The sequence below is a fragment of the Cyanistes caeruleus genome, chromosome 2, assembly GCF_971803275.1.
Source record: "Cyanistes caeruleus chromosome 2, bCyaCae1.hap1.1, whole genome shotgun sequence".
NCBI classification, from domain to species: Eukaryota; Metazoa; Chordata; class Aves; order Passeriformes; family Paridae; genus Cyanistes; species Cyanistes caeruleus.
The window spans coordinates 56,287,771-56,302,448 of record NC_141702.1 but is presented as its reverse complement, the minus strand read 5'-3'; the positions used below and the strand labels follow the sequence as shown (position 1 = coordinate 56,302,448).

At 40.7% G+C, this 14,678-nt stretch overlaps 1 long non-coding RNA gene across 1 annotated transcript in view; it reads left to right on the top strand.

Moving 5' to 3' along the window:
- Positions 1-1,648: 1,648 nt before the first annotated feature.
- Positions 1,649-14,678, top strand: part of LOC111925681 (uncharacterized) — a 99,335-nt gene continuing 86,305 nt past the window's right edge. The window contains exon 1 of the long non-coding RNA XR_015283222.1: positions 1,649-1,713. This is a non-coding gene — a long non-coding RNA (uncharacterized LOC111925681). The remainder of the gene's footprint in view (positions 1,714-14,678) is intronic.

The following is a 14,678-nucleotide window of genomic DNA, read 5'->3' as shown; positions in this document are numbered from 1 at the left end:
TAGTGCTGGTGGCTCATGCCCCCATCATGCCAGAGGCTAAAGATTGATCACCCCTAGTGCAGAGGCTGAACACTGAGAGCTGCAGAGTTTTTCTTATGCCAGATGACTTTATGAGAAGTTGTAGTGAGATGGCAGCACTTAGGAGAAGACTCAGGCATTTCACAATTATATTACAGGTATATTTTGACAACCGAAGAAGCCCTGGCTATGCTCTGACTCCCTTCTGCCATGCAGAGGGACTCTGAGGTGTAAGGGAGAGGGGTCACAACCATGTCTCCTTTTAGCATTGAGCCAGGACACAACTGGGGAGAGCACATGGTCCCGTCCTGGGAAATGCTCATTCATCCCACCTCTTATATAGATTGGCCTTTAAAACTTTTGTCTGAGCGATGTTATTTACTTCCATACTAATGAAAAATCATACCTAGAATACATTCTGATATAGGTTACATTAGAATGTGTGCAAACACTCTGCCATTCATTCATTGGTCTGGCTGTCAGGCCTGGGTGTAAGCAAAATGGAAGAGCTTCCACTGTAACTCAGACAAAGCAGCAGCCAAGACTCATCTGTGTACAGTTTAATGCTGTGGCAGAAGATTGTGTTGTAGATGTGGTTTCAGGAAGGTTATCTGCAGTCCTATGAGCAGTGCTGGCAGTTGGGAACTAAAATTCAATTCTGCCCCCAGAGTCTGGGAAGTTCTCAAAGTTTTCAACATCTGATTTATATTTTGGTTAACCATCTATTTTTGGATATGTCTCTTTTCTCTTGAAATTATGTGGATCAAATATTTTTTTCTTGTTATTGGGAATACTCTCTCATCAAAACTAACTCTTTCATAATTCCCTGGTAGCTCTGAGAACTGCCAGTGTGGTGGGAAAAGCAAAAGTCAGGATAGTTATGATGTTCTTCAGAGAATGTGCCCTTCTTAGGCAAGGAGTGCTGTATGGGTGGTAAGACACTTTCTGCTATTGTATTTGGGGCAGTCATGTCACTCTCATACTCCCATGAAAATAGGGGGGCTTAGCAAGATCCTCAGAGGACAGCTGCTGTGAAAATTACTGCTGTGTGGAATTAGAATCAATTGGACTTTGTGCCCTGCTTCACACTGTCCTGTGTCTAGCAGATTGTGTAAGTACATGAGAGGCTTTTTGTCCATCTAGAACTGTAGTCATTAACCAAGGGATGGGCAATTATGGTAAGCAACATAGTAATCTTAAATTCCAGAGATGACTGCATAGGACACTAGAGAAACAGTGGATTATTCAGTTGTTGCCTAACAGGAAACAGACCACTGAGAAATCAGGTAGCAGTGAACAAACACAAAAAGAATCCTTTATGTAAAACCAGCTGTTATGTTTCATGCAAACCTAGGCAACAGTGGCCCTCTTACCCATGTTTTTCATAGCTGCTCTTGGTTTCATGTATTCCACAGGCTGCACACAGTGGAATTTATGGTTTCCCTTAGGCATACATGTCTGCTTTCCACCACTAAAAACTCTTTGTTTTTAAAAGAAGAGAGCAGAAGCAGTTCTGATTTTTCCTTTGAATTAACACGCTTTCATGAAAACTACTTTATAATAGCCCAGATATCAAGTTAGAAGTGGATGCCTCTGCAAAGTGCTTTTATAAAGTGCTTATACCAGTGCAGCTCTCTGCTAGGAAGGCAGACTTCCAAGGAGAACTGTAACACAGGAGGACTGGAGCAAGAAACAGTAATGTAAATTTTTCTTAATTGAATTCAGTTTCTCAAGGCACTGCAATCATTTGTTATTTATGAAAGGATGAAATGCACTTCTATGCTATTTGCATATACATTTTCCCCTCCTTTCTTTTAGGATAGGAGAATATACATAATCTCTCTCCTTTATTAAGGGGTGACATCTGCTACAATGTCACCTAGACCCACTAAGCAGGCTCAAAACTGGCATCAGGGAATGACAGTGCTGGCAGCAACTGCTGAGCGTGAGGGTAAGACGTAAAGCTGGCTCAGAATGAAGAGGCTGTGATGTGTGAGGGGGGGTCACAGGACTCAGGCAAGGAAACATCTGGACCTGGCTTAATGGAACACCACAATTACTCAGCACAATTTAAATGAACCATTAAAGCCGGCACTGAAGTAAAAGGTAAAGGAGCTCTGTGGAAAAATGAAGCTTTTGTGCCACTACTCTGGTTGGTCTCCAATAATGCTGCTTGGTTCATTAGAGGAATTTGTCAGCCAGGGTTGTGCTGTCTGTCAGCCCTGTGAGGTGGCTTGAAGGGCTGTGGGGGAATGGGCAGGTGAGGCAGCGTGGAGCTCTCTAATCTTCTGTTCAAGAAGTGAGATTAGTGGCTGCAGTGTAGGCACAGCATTGTTTAATTGGAAAAGGTAGGAGATGTTCACAAATGCTCTGGAAAACCTGCCATCAGCAGGTATAGAAAATCATTTCCATTTACTATACTTCAGTGAAAATCTGGCCTCCTTAGTTGAAAGTTTAAACTTCCCTGCACCAAATTGCCAAAGTGGTATTTTCAGTCTGTAATTTACAGCCCAGCAGAAGACATCAGAGGAATTTTAGAGCAAGTGAATGTTATGCCAGCAGAAGTAATCTTGCTTTTTTTATTTTTTTTTTTTTAGAGAAAGGGTTGCATCTTAACAGGATGAATAATATAATGAATCTCTTGGCTTGTTATCAATCAGAACAGTGAAATTTCATAATCTATCACTATTTTGGAAGGTGAATGACAGCACCAGATGTACAACACTGGTGACTCAGATTGTAGGAAAGTAATTAATGATGTTAGCTGAACAATTAAAAACCTGGTGTTAAGAGATGCTCAAAAGACAATCGCACAATTCTTCACAACAGAGGCTCAAAGAATTTCAATAGCTATTGACAGATGAACTCTGCTCCACAGGCCTCTTGAAAATCTCTCTAACAAATGGTGGGCCCCATAGCAAAACTTTTAGGAAATACAAGACTATGTTAAACAGATAACATTGTCCAAGACTTTGGCTCAATTACAAGTACTGGAGCATTACAAATAATACCCAGAGGTCAGGTTCATTCCTTTCTTCATGAAGTATGTAGCTCAGGAAGTTCAGCAGTACGAAACTAAAGGATTCTATTGATAGACCTGACTGAATAGAACCTACAGTTACTGTGAATTTACTTCTTTAATGCAGTCAAGCACTGGTTATTGATCAGTAAACACTACCATATATTTGCCCCTTAAAATTACCCTCTAGCTACTTCTCTGAGCTATAACTATCAACTTTGTACTGTCAGAAGAGAATTAAGAGAGCAGACAACCCAGAAATTCTGTTCTAAAAGAATCCTATGCCACTGCATAGGACCAGCAGCTGAAGAAGTTTGGGCCCAGCTTCAGAAGGGGTGTCTACAGCCTCCTGTGTCCAAGAAGTACATCCTCAAAGTCAGTGGCATTGGCCACCAAGACAAGAAGATGCACTTAAAGAGCTGATCCTTTAGGTGAGACAAGTAATGCTGTCAACTTCAAAGTGTAGGTACAGTTATGTCAGAAACCTTTCCACTGAAGACATCAGAATTCAGATACATCTGAAATTAAAATTGGTAACTAAATCTCTGGAAATCAAAGTTTTTGGCAACTTCTCAGCTTTGCATCTCTATGAAAAAGAAGCCAGCCTTGGTATTAGGAAGCTGATTATTTTAAAGGACTTTCAGTTGAATGAAGCTTTTATGGACTGGGCTATTCTGCGTAGCCAGGAGCAGAGCTGGATACACAGTGCTGTATTCCCAGAGCTGGGTTGAGCCTTAGCACAGATAAAAGATTGATGTAAGTCCTCAGATGAATGAAAGCATGCAGACCTTTCTGAATAAAAAAAAAAAAAAGAAAAAAGAAAAATTTGGGTCAATGAAAAAAACTTATCTAGGCTAGGAGAAGGGATAAGTGCAGGGAATTAGACAGGCTGGGCAAGCTCTGCATGTGTGACCCAAACTCTGCAGCTGCTATTATTGGAAATGAGCTATCAGTGTATAAATGCCATGAGCAAAGCGAGGAAGAGAGGTTTCTGAAAAAAATATTTTCAACAACATTTTGCACAGATATTTTTGTTGGCTGTATTTTGTGATGCGTCCATTTGCAGTTTCTAAATTCACCCCTCCCTTGCATTTATAATTTCAGCAAGAGTCTGACAGACACCTGCAGTCTGTCACCATACTGTTAACCAGGTGTTTGTTGAGAGGTGATGGCATGCAAAATTTGCAACACAAAGGTGAACAGAGATAAAACCTTAGTAAATTGCTCTAAAACACAGTTAGTTCTCTACTGCTTACTTATCAGATGTTCTCTTGCTTTCAAAGATATTCATAGTGCCATTTAATACATATAACTGGTGGTCCTGTGGCCTATAATTGTCTCCTGAGAGAAATTGGTTGCACATCTTTCATAATAGTAGTTTAATGTTTGAATTAACACTTTAGTGGTTAGTTTTGTCACTCTAGGCATTTAGTTCTCTCTTCTTTTATTGGGGCGGCGGGGGAGAAAGGAAATGTGAGGGGGGTGTAATCTGATGAGTAATCTAATGAGTGTCTAATATAAAATAAGTAATAATTTCTGCTGTACTTCCCTATGGTCTGTAATGGTGCTAATGTGCTGTGACCACTGATTGCTATGATTGACTTGTGTTGCTGCCCACAAATTGTATTTATCACTAAATTCAATATAATAGCAGGTATAAAAGGAAAAACATGTCAAAATCACAAAAGATTAGAAATATGTTACCCATTGAGAACACATCACCACCTTCTGGAAGTTATGCCTTTGGCAGTTATTATACACACTTACAAGGTTTTGTCACCAGACGATCAGAACATGCCCTACCTGGTTTATCTTAGGAGCAAATATTATTTTCCTCAGCAAGAGTTATTGTTTGTTAGAATGTCCTTGCTATTATACCTGTCTGTCATAACTCAGCAGGTATAAGGTAATGAATGCCTCTGAAAAAAATTGTGTAAATTCCTTAACTGCTTCTGGAAAGCATTCAAAGGAATGTTTTTATGTCTTTACATTAACCTTATATTTGCCAGATACTTTTTGGCATGATGAATCATGCAAACTATATTTACAAAATCTAAATTAGCATAGAGACTGATATGTAAGACTGTTGCCTTATGTACTTAAGGTGGGAATTAGCTGGAACTTATCTGAAAAGACAACTTAAGCAATTCTGCCCTTCAACTCAACCTTGAGTTTGATCATCTTTCTTTAGAAGAGCACAGCTCCCTCCCTGAGTGAGTGTCTGAGCCCAGGCATGTGGGGTCAGTGCCCTGATCTGGGGAGCCAGGAATTTTGTGCTCACCTCAATATTGCCATGACTCACTTGAGGCAGGGAAATGCCAACATTCCAAAAGGCCCAGCAGAAAAACAAGGCCATGAACAGAGAAGGAGGTTCGGGTATGGCAACCTAAGTTATGCAGGAGAGCTCACCTGGAAGTGCATGCCCACCGTGTGTGCCTTGAGCACACTGACAGACAGGATCAGCAGCCCCTCCTGCCTGGAGACCCCCACACCCTTCCTGTGCAGAGCCTGCTCCATGCCTGGTGCTCTGCTCATAGAACAGAGAGCTCAAGCTCCCCTCTCAGGCTGCAGGTGGTGCAAAGTAAAATAGAAACCATTTCACATCACACAGAAGCTGAGTCACTCTCTGAGCTGTGAATGTAAAGCCCTGGGTGAGATGGTGAGTGGGTAGTTGAAAGCCAAAGTCAGTAGGTCAGACAGCACAGGGAGACTTTTAGTCAGCAACAACCTGAATAAGGTGGGCACAGAGCTTAAATTTGCTTTCATAGCAGTTACAGGGAAAGTAGGAAACTGCAGAGAAGATTTCAAATTAGAGGGTTCAGCAGAGGAAGAGTGTTAGTGATGCTATGGTCCAGCTGAAGTTTGAGAGGCCATGAAAAAGATTAGCAAAACAAGTCAAGAAACTGGGGTCTGTTGAGCTTTGAAAGTTCTTTTAATTAGAGTTAGTTGGAAACTTTATGGCAAAGCACTTTAACCAAAATATATATTTTCTCTGAAACTACAGCGTGTTGTTTAAAAGGTTCTGTATTCAACAAATTTCCACAGGGCAAAGCTCTGAGTCCTCTCAGATCTTCCTGGAGATGTGGCAGGCAGAAGGAGTCCTGTTCCTGCTGTGTGCAGTGGGACTTGTTCTGAGGCAAGGAGCCAAGAAGAGGTGTCAGGCAGCAGACATCTTCCCTTCCACCTCTCACACTTTTGTGTCCAGTGTCACAGGTCTTTCTGGTCTTGCAGTGGGCACCATCCAACTTCCATGTTGGCCTGGTGACAGCTGGGGAAGGTGCTGCCATGCTCACACTCCTACACTCCTACACTTTGGGACATGCAGGGACATGGTCCCATTTGTAGAGGAAGCAAAGAAGTACTTTAATGTAGGATTTTTGAATCAATGAACATTTTATACACTTATTTGAAGATATTAGTTTACCAAGATTCTTTCCAATCTCTCTCACAGCTGCCCTAATTTGTATTGGTTGATTCTATTTTTTAGAAAAGAAGGTATGTGCTTCCTTTTAGGTCATGCACATATTTAGCAAGGGGAAGGGTGGGAAGTGATGTCCTTGTGTCTAATGGGACTCAGCCTTCTCCCTTGATGTTTTAGAAACAGTCCGCAACAAATCTAATGCTTACCCTTAGGTAATAAAAGACCTTTTAAGGGCACTGTCATGGCCTTCAGCTGGGTAAGATTTTACTGACACCAAAACCCTTTGCTGGAGCAGACCCTCAAGCCCTTACACAGAAAGCCCATCACCCATCTTGAGTGTATGCTAAGCAAAAGCGATGTTCAAAGTCAGCAGGAACTTTTCCATTTCTCTTTTCTGTTTCTCTGGGACCTCTGGTCAAGGCCCAAGGGTGGGCCTTTCTTCTTGCTCCACAGCCCCAGGAGTCCTGACAGCAGCTTTTGAAGTATGAGATGTGTATTTCCCACAGAAACACCCCGGATGTTATGTGGAAGGCAGTGCCGTGTTGTTAAAGTGTCAGGCTACAAGTTATAGGAATACTCACAGGAAAATCATTCCTGAAAGAGCTTTACCCTGGCTGCCTTATTTCTCAGACTGTCATTTCTATGTTCTGAACATATCCAGTGGTACCAATTAAATGCTTACAGATTATTAATTAATGAAGCATCCTGTGAGGATTTGTGCTGCAAGTCTCCCTCAGCACTAAGATGGCTGTTCCAGACTCCCTGGCTCCTCCAAGATTTTCGTTCAAAAAAAAAAACCCTTCATGTAAAAGCTGAGATGGGTTTAGAATTTGTTATATACTTCAAAATAGCAGTGATAAATAAATGAAAATATTTTAAGAAGTGGATAACTGTAGAATTGACATTTGCAGGAGGAAGGAAAAGCCAGGGGGAAGTCTGGTGTTGGGGGAGAACCACCCTCACGTGTCACGGATGAGCGTTCCACAGGCTGCAGCCAAGTGCTCCTGCCTCACGTGTGTGACCACAGGAGCAGCCAGCTTCCATGTGACTGGGGAGGAATGTTGAGCACAGCTTTCAGTGTGCTTTAATGCATGCCTGAAAAGTAAATTTCTACAGCTGTTGTATAGTCGAGTGGATTTCTTTTATGAAGTGCTTGTAAGATGTCATTTAACAGGGTTGATATTGAAAAACAGCTCACGCTTTTTCTCTTCTTTTCTCTCATCAGCAGGGGTTTTGGAGCAGGTAAGTTTTTGCAGAAAACAGCTTGTGGGTTTTCAAAAGTCATTTCCTAACCTGGTCTTTAGTGCCTTTGTCTCTTAAGAGGTCCAGAGGAAAGTCCAGACTGCTCTGGAAGTTTGATATTTCCATATTTTCATCAAAGGAATGTAGGAAAAAAGCTGAAATCCTCTAGCGAGAAAGTATCCTAAGTGTACACATTTGTCTGACTACTCCTTGTCACCAGCTGCCTTTATCTTCTACTGCAGTCCTCTGAGAAATGCTGGAGTTAGCAAGGGGAAGTAAGTGGTTCCACTGCACAGTCTAGACATGTGAGGGTTTGAATTTCTTTCCAAGGTCAAGTCTTCAGAAGCAAATTTTCTAGCAATTTAATCTTTATTAAAAACAAAAACAAAAACAACCAGCATAGCAGAAGAAATGCCAAAGGGATTTAAAACTGAATTTAGAGATGTGTTTACTGTAATGATCAGAAGTTTCCATTGTATGTAGCTGTGGGATTTAATGTTACACTTGTCAGTGCAAAGCTCTTATCCTGGAATAATTACTTTGTGAATTCTTACAGTGAAAACTTTGCAAAGGGGCTGATGGAGGAGGTCCCACAGCCAGACATCAGGTGGTGGTGCATGACAGACAACTGGGGGTGGGTGGGTGAGTGGGTGGGGTGAGGTGACATATTCAGAGCAGGAGGTGGGTAAGATCTCCATTTGACTGGGGCAGGAGCAGGTCAGGTCTACCTCCAGCTCAGGACTTCTCCAAACCAAGCAAAGCCTTTGCTTTCCTAAAGAAGAAGGAATGGGACTGAGATGGAGGTGTAGAAGGTGGATTTCAGGAGGGAGATGAGAGAGGACATCCCTAAAGAACAGGACATAGCATGTGTGGCTACAGGACAATGGAATGGGAGAGAGGGAATATAGGTCCTGACCCTCTTTACATGTCAGTAGAAGAAAAGCCTGATTTTCTTGGGCCCTGGTAAAAGAAAACTAGGATACAGTTTCTTGCCCTGACATAACAGTGACTGGGACAACTAATAGGCCTATGGATAGTCATGAAGCTCATCCATGCCACTATTCTGATGTTTTGTATCATTAACAAATGTCACAGTTATGTCTTTTTCTTTTCCATGTCCTTTATATCCTTCAGTCTTTGGAGGCTTTCAATGCAACAAAGAAATAAACAAACAAACTAACAAATTTCCTGGTGTGCAAATGCATTCTGTGTTGTCACCTCTGGCTGCCGGAAACAGGGCTCAAACCACTGCCCTACTTTGCACATGATATTAAAACACTAGCTAAAAAAGATTAGTCATTATTATCTTGAGGCTAGAGTTTAATTAGTGAGCAAGCAGCAAAACCTTCCTGCCTGATCATTCCAGCAGCTCTGAGAGCTGTCCTAGAGACTTATTCTAGGCACACTTTGCTGTTTAGGGGCTATTGGCATGCAGACAGTGTGCACACCAACTGGGAAAAATGAAGTGGTGTCAAGAATGCTTTGGCTATATTAACTCTGAGTATGTCCTTGCTGCTCTGAGATTTGGGGTTTAAACACAATATTGTTTGAAAGTGCTTCATAGCTTTGAATATCATACTCCAATAAGAGGAAAGGTTTCTATCATGCTGAAAACCCATGGCTGTGCTTTGAAAGAAGGCCGTCAAAAATGTATTTTGTCTGTTTGGTTTGAAGACATAATTCAAGGAAGTTTGAATTTTATTCTTGAATCCTGAAGTTCATCACAGAGATCTTTATAAATGCACTGACTGATTTATTAGCAAATCCAGTCAGCTGACTGCCAAATATCAAGATTTTGGCCACGTTTTCATATTGATTCACCTGATGAAGATCCCAGATGCAGCAAAGTGCACAGTCCATTTCAGCTGCTGAATTTATCTAATCTTGACATGGACCAAGTTCTTCACCTCTGCATTTTCGAGAAATGTTCTTTTTCCCTGCTAAAAGTTTAAATGTTTCTCCTCCCTGATACCTAGAGATAGATGATTTGGGAAAGTACCATTCAGGATATCAAGCTGCTTTGTCTTGTGTCTGGTCTTTGTTGTAGGACTGTCCCATCATCACAGCAATGAATTTGGCACTATTTTATTTGACACAGATCTAGGCACCTTGCTTCAGAGATGGAGCTAAAGTCTTCCGAACAGAACTCTCTCCAGAGAAAATATCCTTAGATTAAAAGTGTGGTCCTTCATTGTTGTATGAACAACATGAAACCATTGTGCGATAAGAGGAGAAATATTTCACTGAAATATTTCACTTTCATTTACCTGCTGCTCCTCAGTTGTTTGCATTTATACATATTTGTTTTTTCCACATTCAAATTAGAAAAGAAATCTTTGGACAGAAAATTCTTCTGCTTCAGGACATTTCTATTTATATTCTTCCAAATGACAAAGCTATCTTTGGCAATTATGGCTTATAGTTAGCATTGCACGCTCTGATTTTAAAATCCAGGACATTAAATACTCATCTTTTGATGACTAAGATGATTATTCCAACTTCCAGTTCTTAAGAAACCTCAAGAGAACTCCTTGCCTTGAGCTCTCAGTTGTGTCTTCATTCCTCCTGAGTAAGGAATAGTGTGAATCTGACTGGAAAGACATTTTCTACTTGTTTTGTCAATTCCATTAAAAGTATTATCCCCCTAGAGGGTATCTTTCCCCAAATTAACCAGAGATTTATGAATCCCCAAAGGGATAACTTGAAACTGTATCATGGTCCAGTGGATTTTGATTTTCGCAGAGAAAATTTGCTCCTCTAAATTTCATACTTCATTTCCTTTTTAACAAAATATAGAAAATCCAAATGGTTTTCATCTTTTTGCAAAAGGCCTGCCCCTGCCCTTCCCCTTTTCCCCACCCCCCAGCTTCCTGCATGGAGAGTAAAGAAAATTAAAAATTAAAAAAAAATCCAAATGGATTTGGATTATTTTATTTCAAAATCTGGATTAAATGGGCAAGTGATGTTTTCTACCGTCTGGTGTAAAGCCAGCAAACAACCCGCTGGTATCAAGAATGAGTCTAATGATTAGGACAGGTTCTCCTCTGGTGTATAACAGTGCTGCCCTAGTGAGGTAGACTAAGCTCAGCAGAGCTGTATTTTTTTGTACTAAATAAGCCAGCCTACTTCATCTCAGTGCACTTAAAGAAGGCTGAGGAGTGATCATGTAACCTCCAGGCCCAGGAATCTTTGAATGACTCAGCCTTTGCCATCCACATCCTCTGGCCAGCTCCTCAATCCTCTCTTATTTTAATTTCTGATTCCTTTTAAGAGAATGTTAATTCTGCTGTTATTGATGCCTTTCTGTCCCTGCTGCTTTTCCATTCTTTGGGGAAGCTCTTGAGGACACAATACTTTCATTAACTGTTCTTCATACAATGAACTCCTGCAGAAGCCTTTGTTTATCAATTTTTTCTGTGTTTATTTGCCTAATCGGATTTTGATCACAAGGAATTTATTTAGAATTTGATGAGACTTCCGCAGCTAATTACTATCACATGTTATAATTCATTCTCAAGTGAATGAGCCTTTCAAATAAAGCAATGCAGAAGTAACCGATGGGACCCTGCTGGGACTACTTTGTTTGCCAAAGCTGGAATTCAAAGACTTGAGAATCAGAAAATACTTTCCAGCCAATTAAAACTGTACAAAAGACACTGACCTTTCTTGAATGAGGCTGTTAAGATGAGATGCTCCACAGGATGACTGTTCCAGAAACAGGAAGCAAGGAGTGGTAAAGCATTGAGATTTTCTTGCCTGGTGCACTTGTGCTTTGGTGCACAAGTGCCAAAGTGCCAGTTTTCAGTCTGACAAAGCCTCTCTGAAAATTTTAAGACTAATAACTGTGATTAACTGGACAGAACTGATGACTATGGTTATTATGACTATTATTAATGAGGCATTTTCCAGGTAGTTATGAAATTATTATCTTAGAAACCTGCTGGGACACGCGCCACAGTCAAAGAAAGGAGGGTATCAAACACCTGCTGCTTCTGCTCTGTGCTCTGCTGACTCCAGTCTCACCCCAAGAACATCTGCTCTCTCTACCTCGTTTGGTCAGTCAGCAGTTTTCTTAGTGGAAGAGCTAAGGTTTATAGACATCTTCAGTGCAAGTGCATGCTCAAGAATGACAGCATGCCCACCAGGAAAGAATGTTAGCAGCGGTTATGGACAGAGAATTAAAAAACACAGGACAAAAGTACTGGGAAAAGCACAGGAAAGTAGTTTGCTGGAATATATGGCTGGGAAAAAGGGGGCATTACAAATGAAAGCAGGGGATGTGGGGAGGACCACGTAGGTGAGCAGAAAGAAATATGTAATGAAGGAAGCCAGATGAAGGCTCTAGAGTCATCTAGGGAAGAAAATTGTCAAGGACTCCTACATCTACAGGATATTACTATCAGTACGTACAACATGTTGAAGGTTTGAATCTGAAGATCCTAGATATATAGGAATTAGCAAACAGACTACAGAAGAAAATAATCAGGATTTTGATATGTTGCTGCTTATCATGGGACCACTGTGAACTATGAGTATGTGGGGAGTCATGGGCTTTATACTTAGAGATTTATGAAAAACAGTTGAGTCTTTTTTGGCATCTGAGAAACCTGGACATAATTTGCTTTTTAAATTCTTATGACAGTATTGTTGGAAGTTTTAAAAAATATTTGGTAATTGTGTGGAAATGAGCACACCAAAAATGAACAGGAAATGTGCAGCAAAAGCAAAAATTTAAATGGTCTTGTATTTTCCTGTTATGATGTTGTAGTTACAGCTGCTTGGTTCTTTCAGCTGAAAAGAAGGAAAGCAATGGCAAACTGTCAGTTTCTTTTTAACTGCTGGATGCAAGTACAGGGCATATGTTTCCTAAAAGACATACACGTAGACCTTGATTCCTCCTAACCATATCTGGGCAAATAATCAAGGTTGTTTCCTCATTGACTGGCAGCTCCTTCCCCAGCAAAGGGAGATCAATACCTCCGGAGTCTGATTCATATCTTACGTCAAGGATGTGCTAGATAAACGCTATTAGTATTCTTTAATTGTAATGCTAAGAGTAAGTTGGATGCGGATTTGGTAAGATAATGAACTGTTGCTGTTTATGAGGACATTAATTTCAGCTTTCCTGAGGAAGAGTTTGTGAAAGTTTGCAGCTCAGGAAAACTCACTGAAGGTTTAAGCTTCCTTGAAAGCTGCCCACACTTACTTCTAATCTAGAGGAATAAACAGGTGAAGTTTGTTCTACTTGCAGCCATTATAACTCCACCTCTGATAACTGCAGGTCACATCTCATGGTGGGGGACCACCACAAAAGCTACTTCATGGAGCAAACGTTATCTGACACAGGCAACTTAATGCTGGAAAGGTTAGACACTCCTCATCCCTGGAGATCTTGAGAACATAGCCTGAGGAGGCCTTGAGTAGACTTGCTCTTGCTCTGAGTGAGATTGGACCAGATGACCCCTAGAGGTTCCCTTCAACCCAAATTTTTCTACGCTTTTAGTAAAAATTTATTTGCTGAATAGTGCCAGTAACTTCCATGCCTCTTTCTGATTTTGCAACAAACCTTCAGGGAAATAGCTAAAGCTTTTAATTAAAATTGATTTAATGTTATTTAGTCTAAATTCCCTGGGATAAAATTGTGCTGATTAAAAAAGAAAAGGGGTAAAAAAAAAAAAAAAAAGGAAAAAATAAAAAGGAAACATCTGTGATTAAAACCAAAGCAAAATAGAAAAAAAAAATATCAACTTTTTGTGGTTTGATTCAACACAGAATGTTTCATTTTAAAACTGAATGTATTTCTTTTTTCTTTTATTTGAAGGGAACTGGAATACATATTGCAGAATTTTTAGTATTTTTAAAGTTGTTCTCATTAAAAAAAAAATCTGCTTGTATTTTTGAGCATCAATCTTGCAGAACATTTCCTGTAAATGCCTTTCTAAAGACAAAATTTATTGAACTGTTCCCATTCCCAAACCCAGAAACCTGATGTGGGCTGTGAATAAAACAGCAGACTGATGTTAGTAATCAGAGCTTGTCCCAACAAGGTTCTGAACCTTTCAGTACCAGAAATGAAACAGCATTTTTTCCTGGGAAATAAATCAGAAGAGTGCTGTGAGGGATAACTGGCTGAGTGATGTATTTTTCATTGGTTGCATTATCTGCCTGAAAAGAGAGAGGACTCTGAAGACCCTTCCCCCCTTTACTCTGTCTGCACCTTTTGGCAGAAGCTCTCAAGGCATCCATGCTGCACCATTCAGAAACTGCAGGTAAATTGGCAGATGTGATGTGAACCCAGGTCCTGTCTCAAGGAGGGTGACACTAGTATGGTTCTGTTTGCCTTCTTCATGTCCCCAGCGCTTCACTCAGGTAGGAATGCTCAGTGTTCAAGACCAATTCTTCTGTGGTGTCCCTGCTGTGTAATTCTTGCTCACTCTGCAGTCACTAGATGACTTTCTGTGAGCCAGCACAGATTCACAGAACTGTTTAGGCTGGAAAAGGTTTTAGGGTCATTGTTAACCCAGCACTGCCAAACCCGCCTGTAAACCATGCTTCAAGAACCACACGTGCACTCCTGAAATACCTTCAGAGATAGTGAATCCTTGTCTGGGCAGCCTGTTCCAATGCTTGACAACTCTTTTGGTGAAGAATCTTTTTCCTGATATCCAATATAACCTCTCCTGGAGCAGCTGTTTACTCTTGTGAAGCTGTTTACTCTTGTGTTACTTGGGAAGAGACCAACCCTCACCACCTATCTCCTTTCAAGTAGCTGTAGAGTGTGATAAGGTGTCCCCTTGAGCCTCCTTTTCTTCCTTTCATTACTATGGTTATTCTTCCTGTGCAATACAAATTGCTGAGCTAGGCTTATTTGAGTAAATCTCAGATAGTAGTTCTTTCTTTGACCTTCAAATACCCATTACAAAAGTTTGAAAGCCTAGAAATACTGAATTTATTCATATGTCAATAGGGACTCTATTC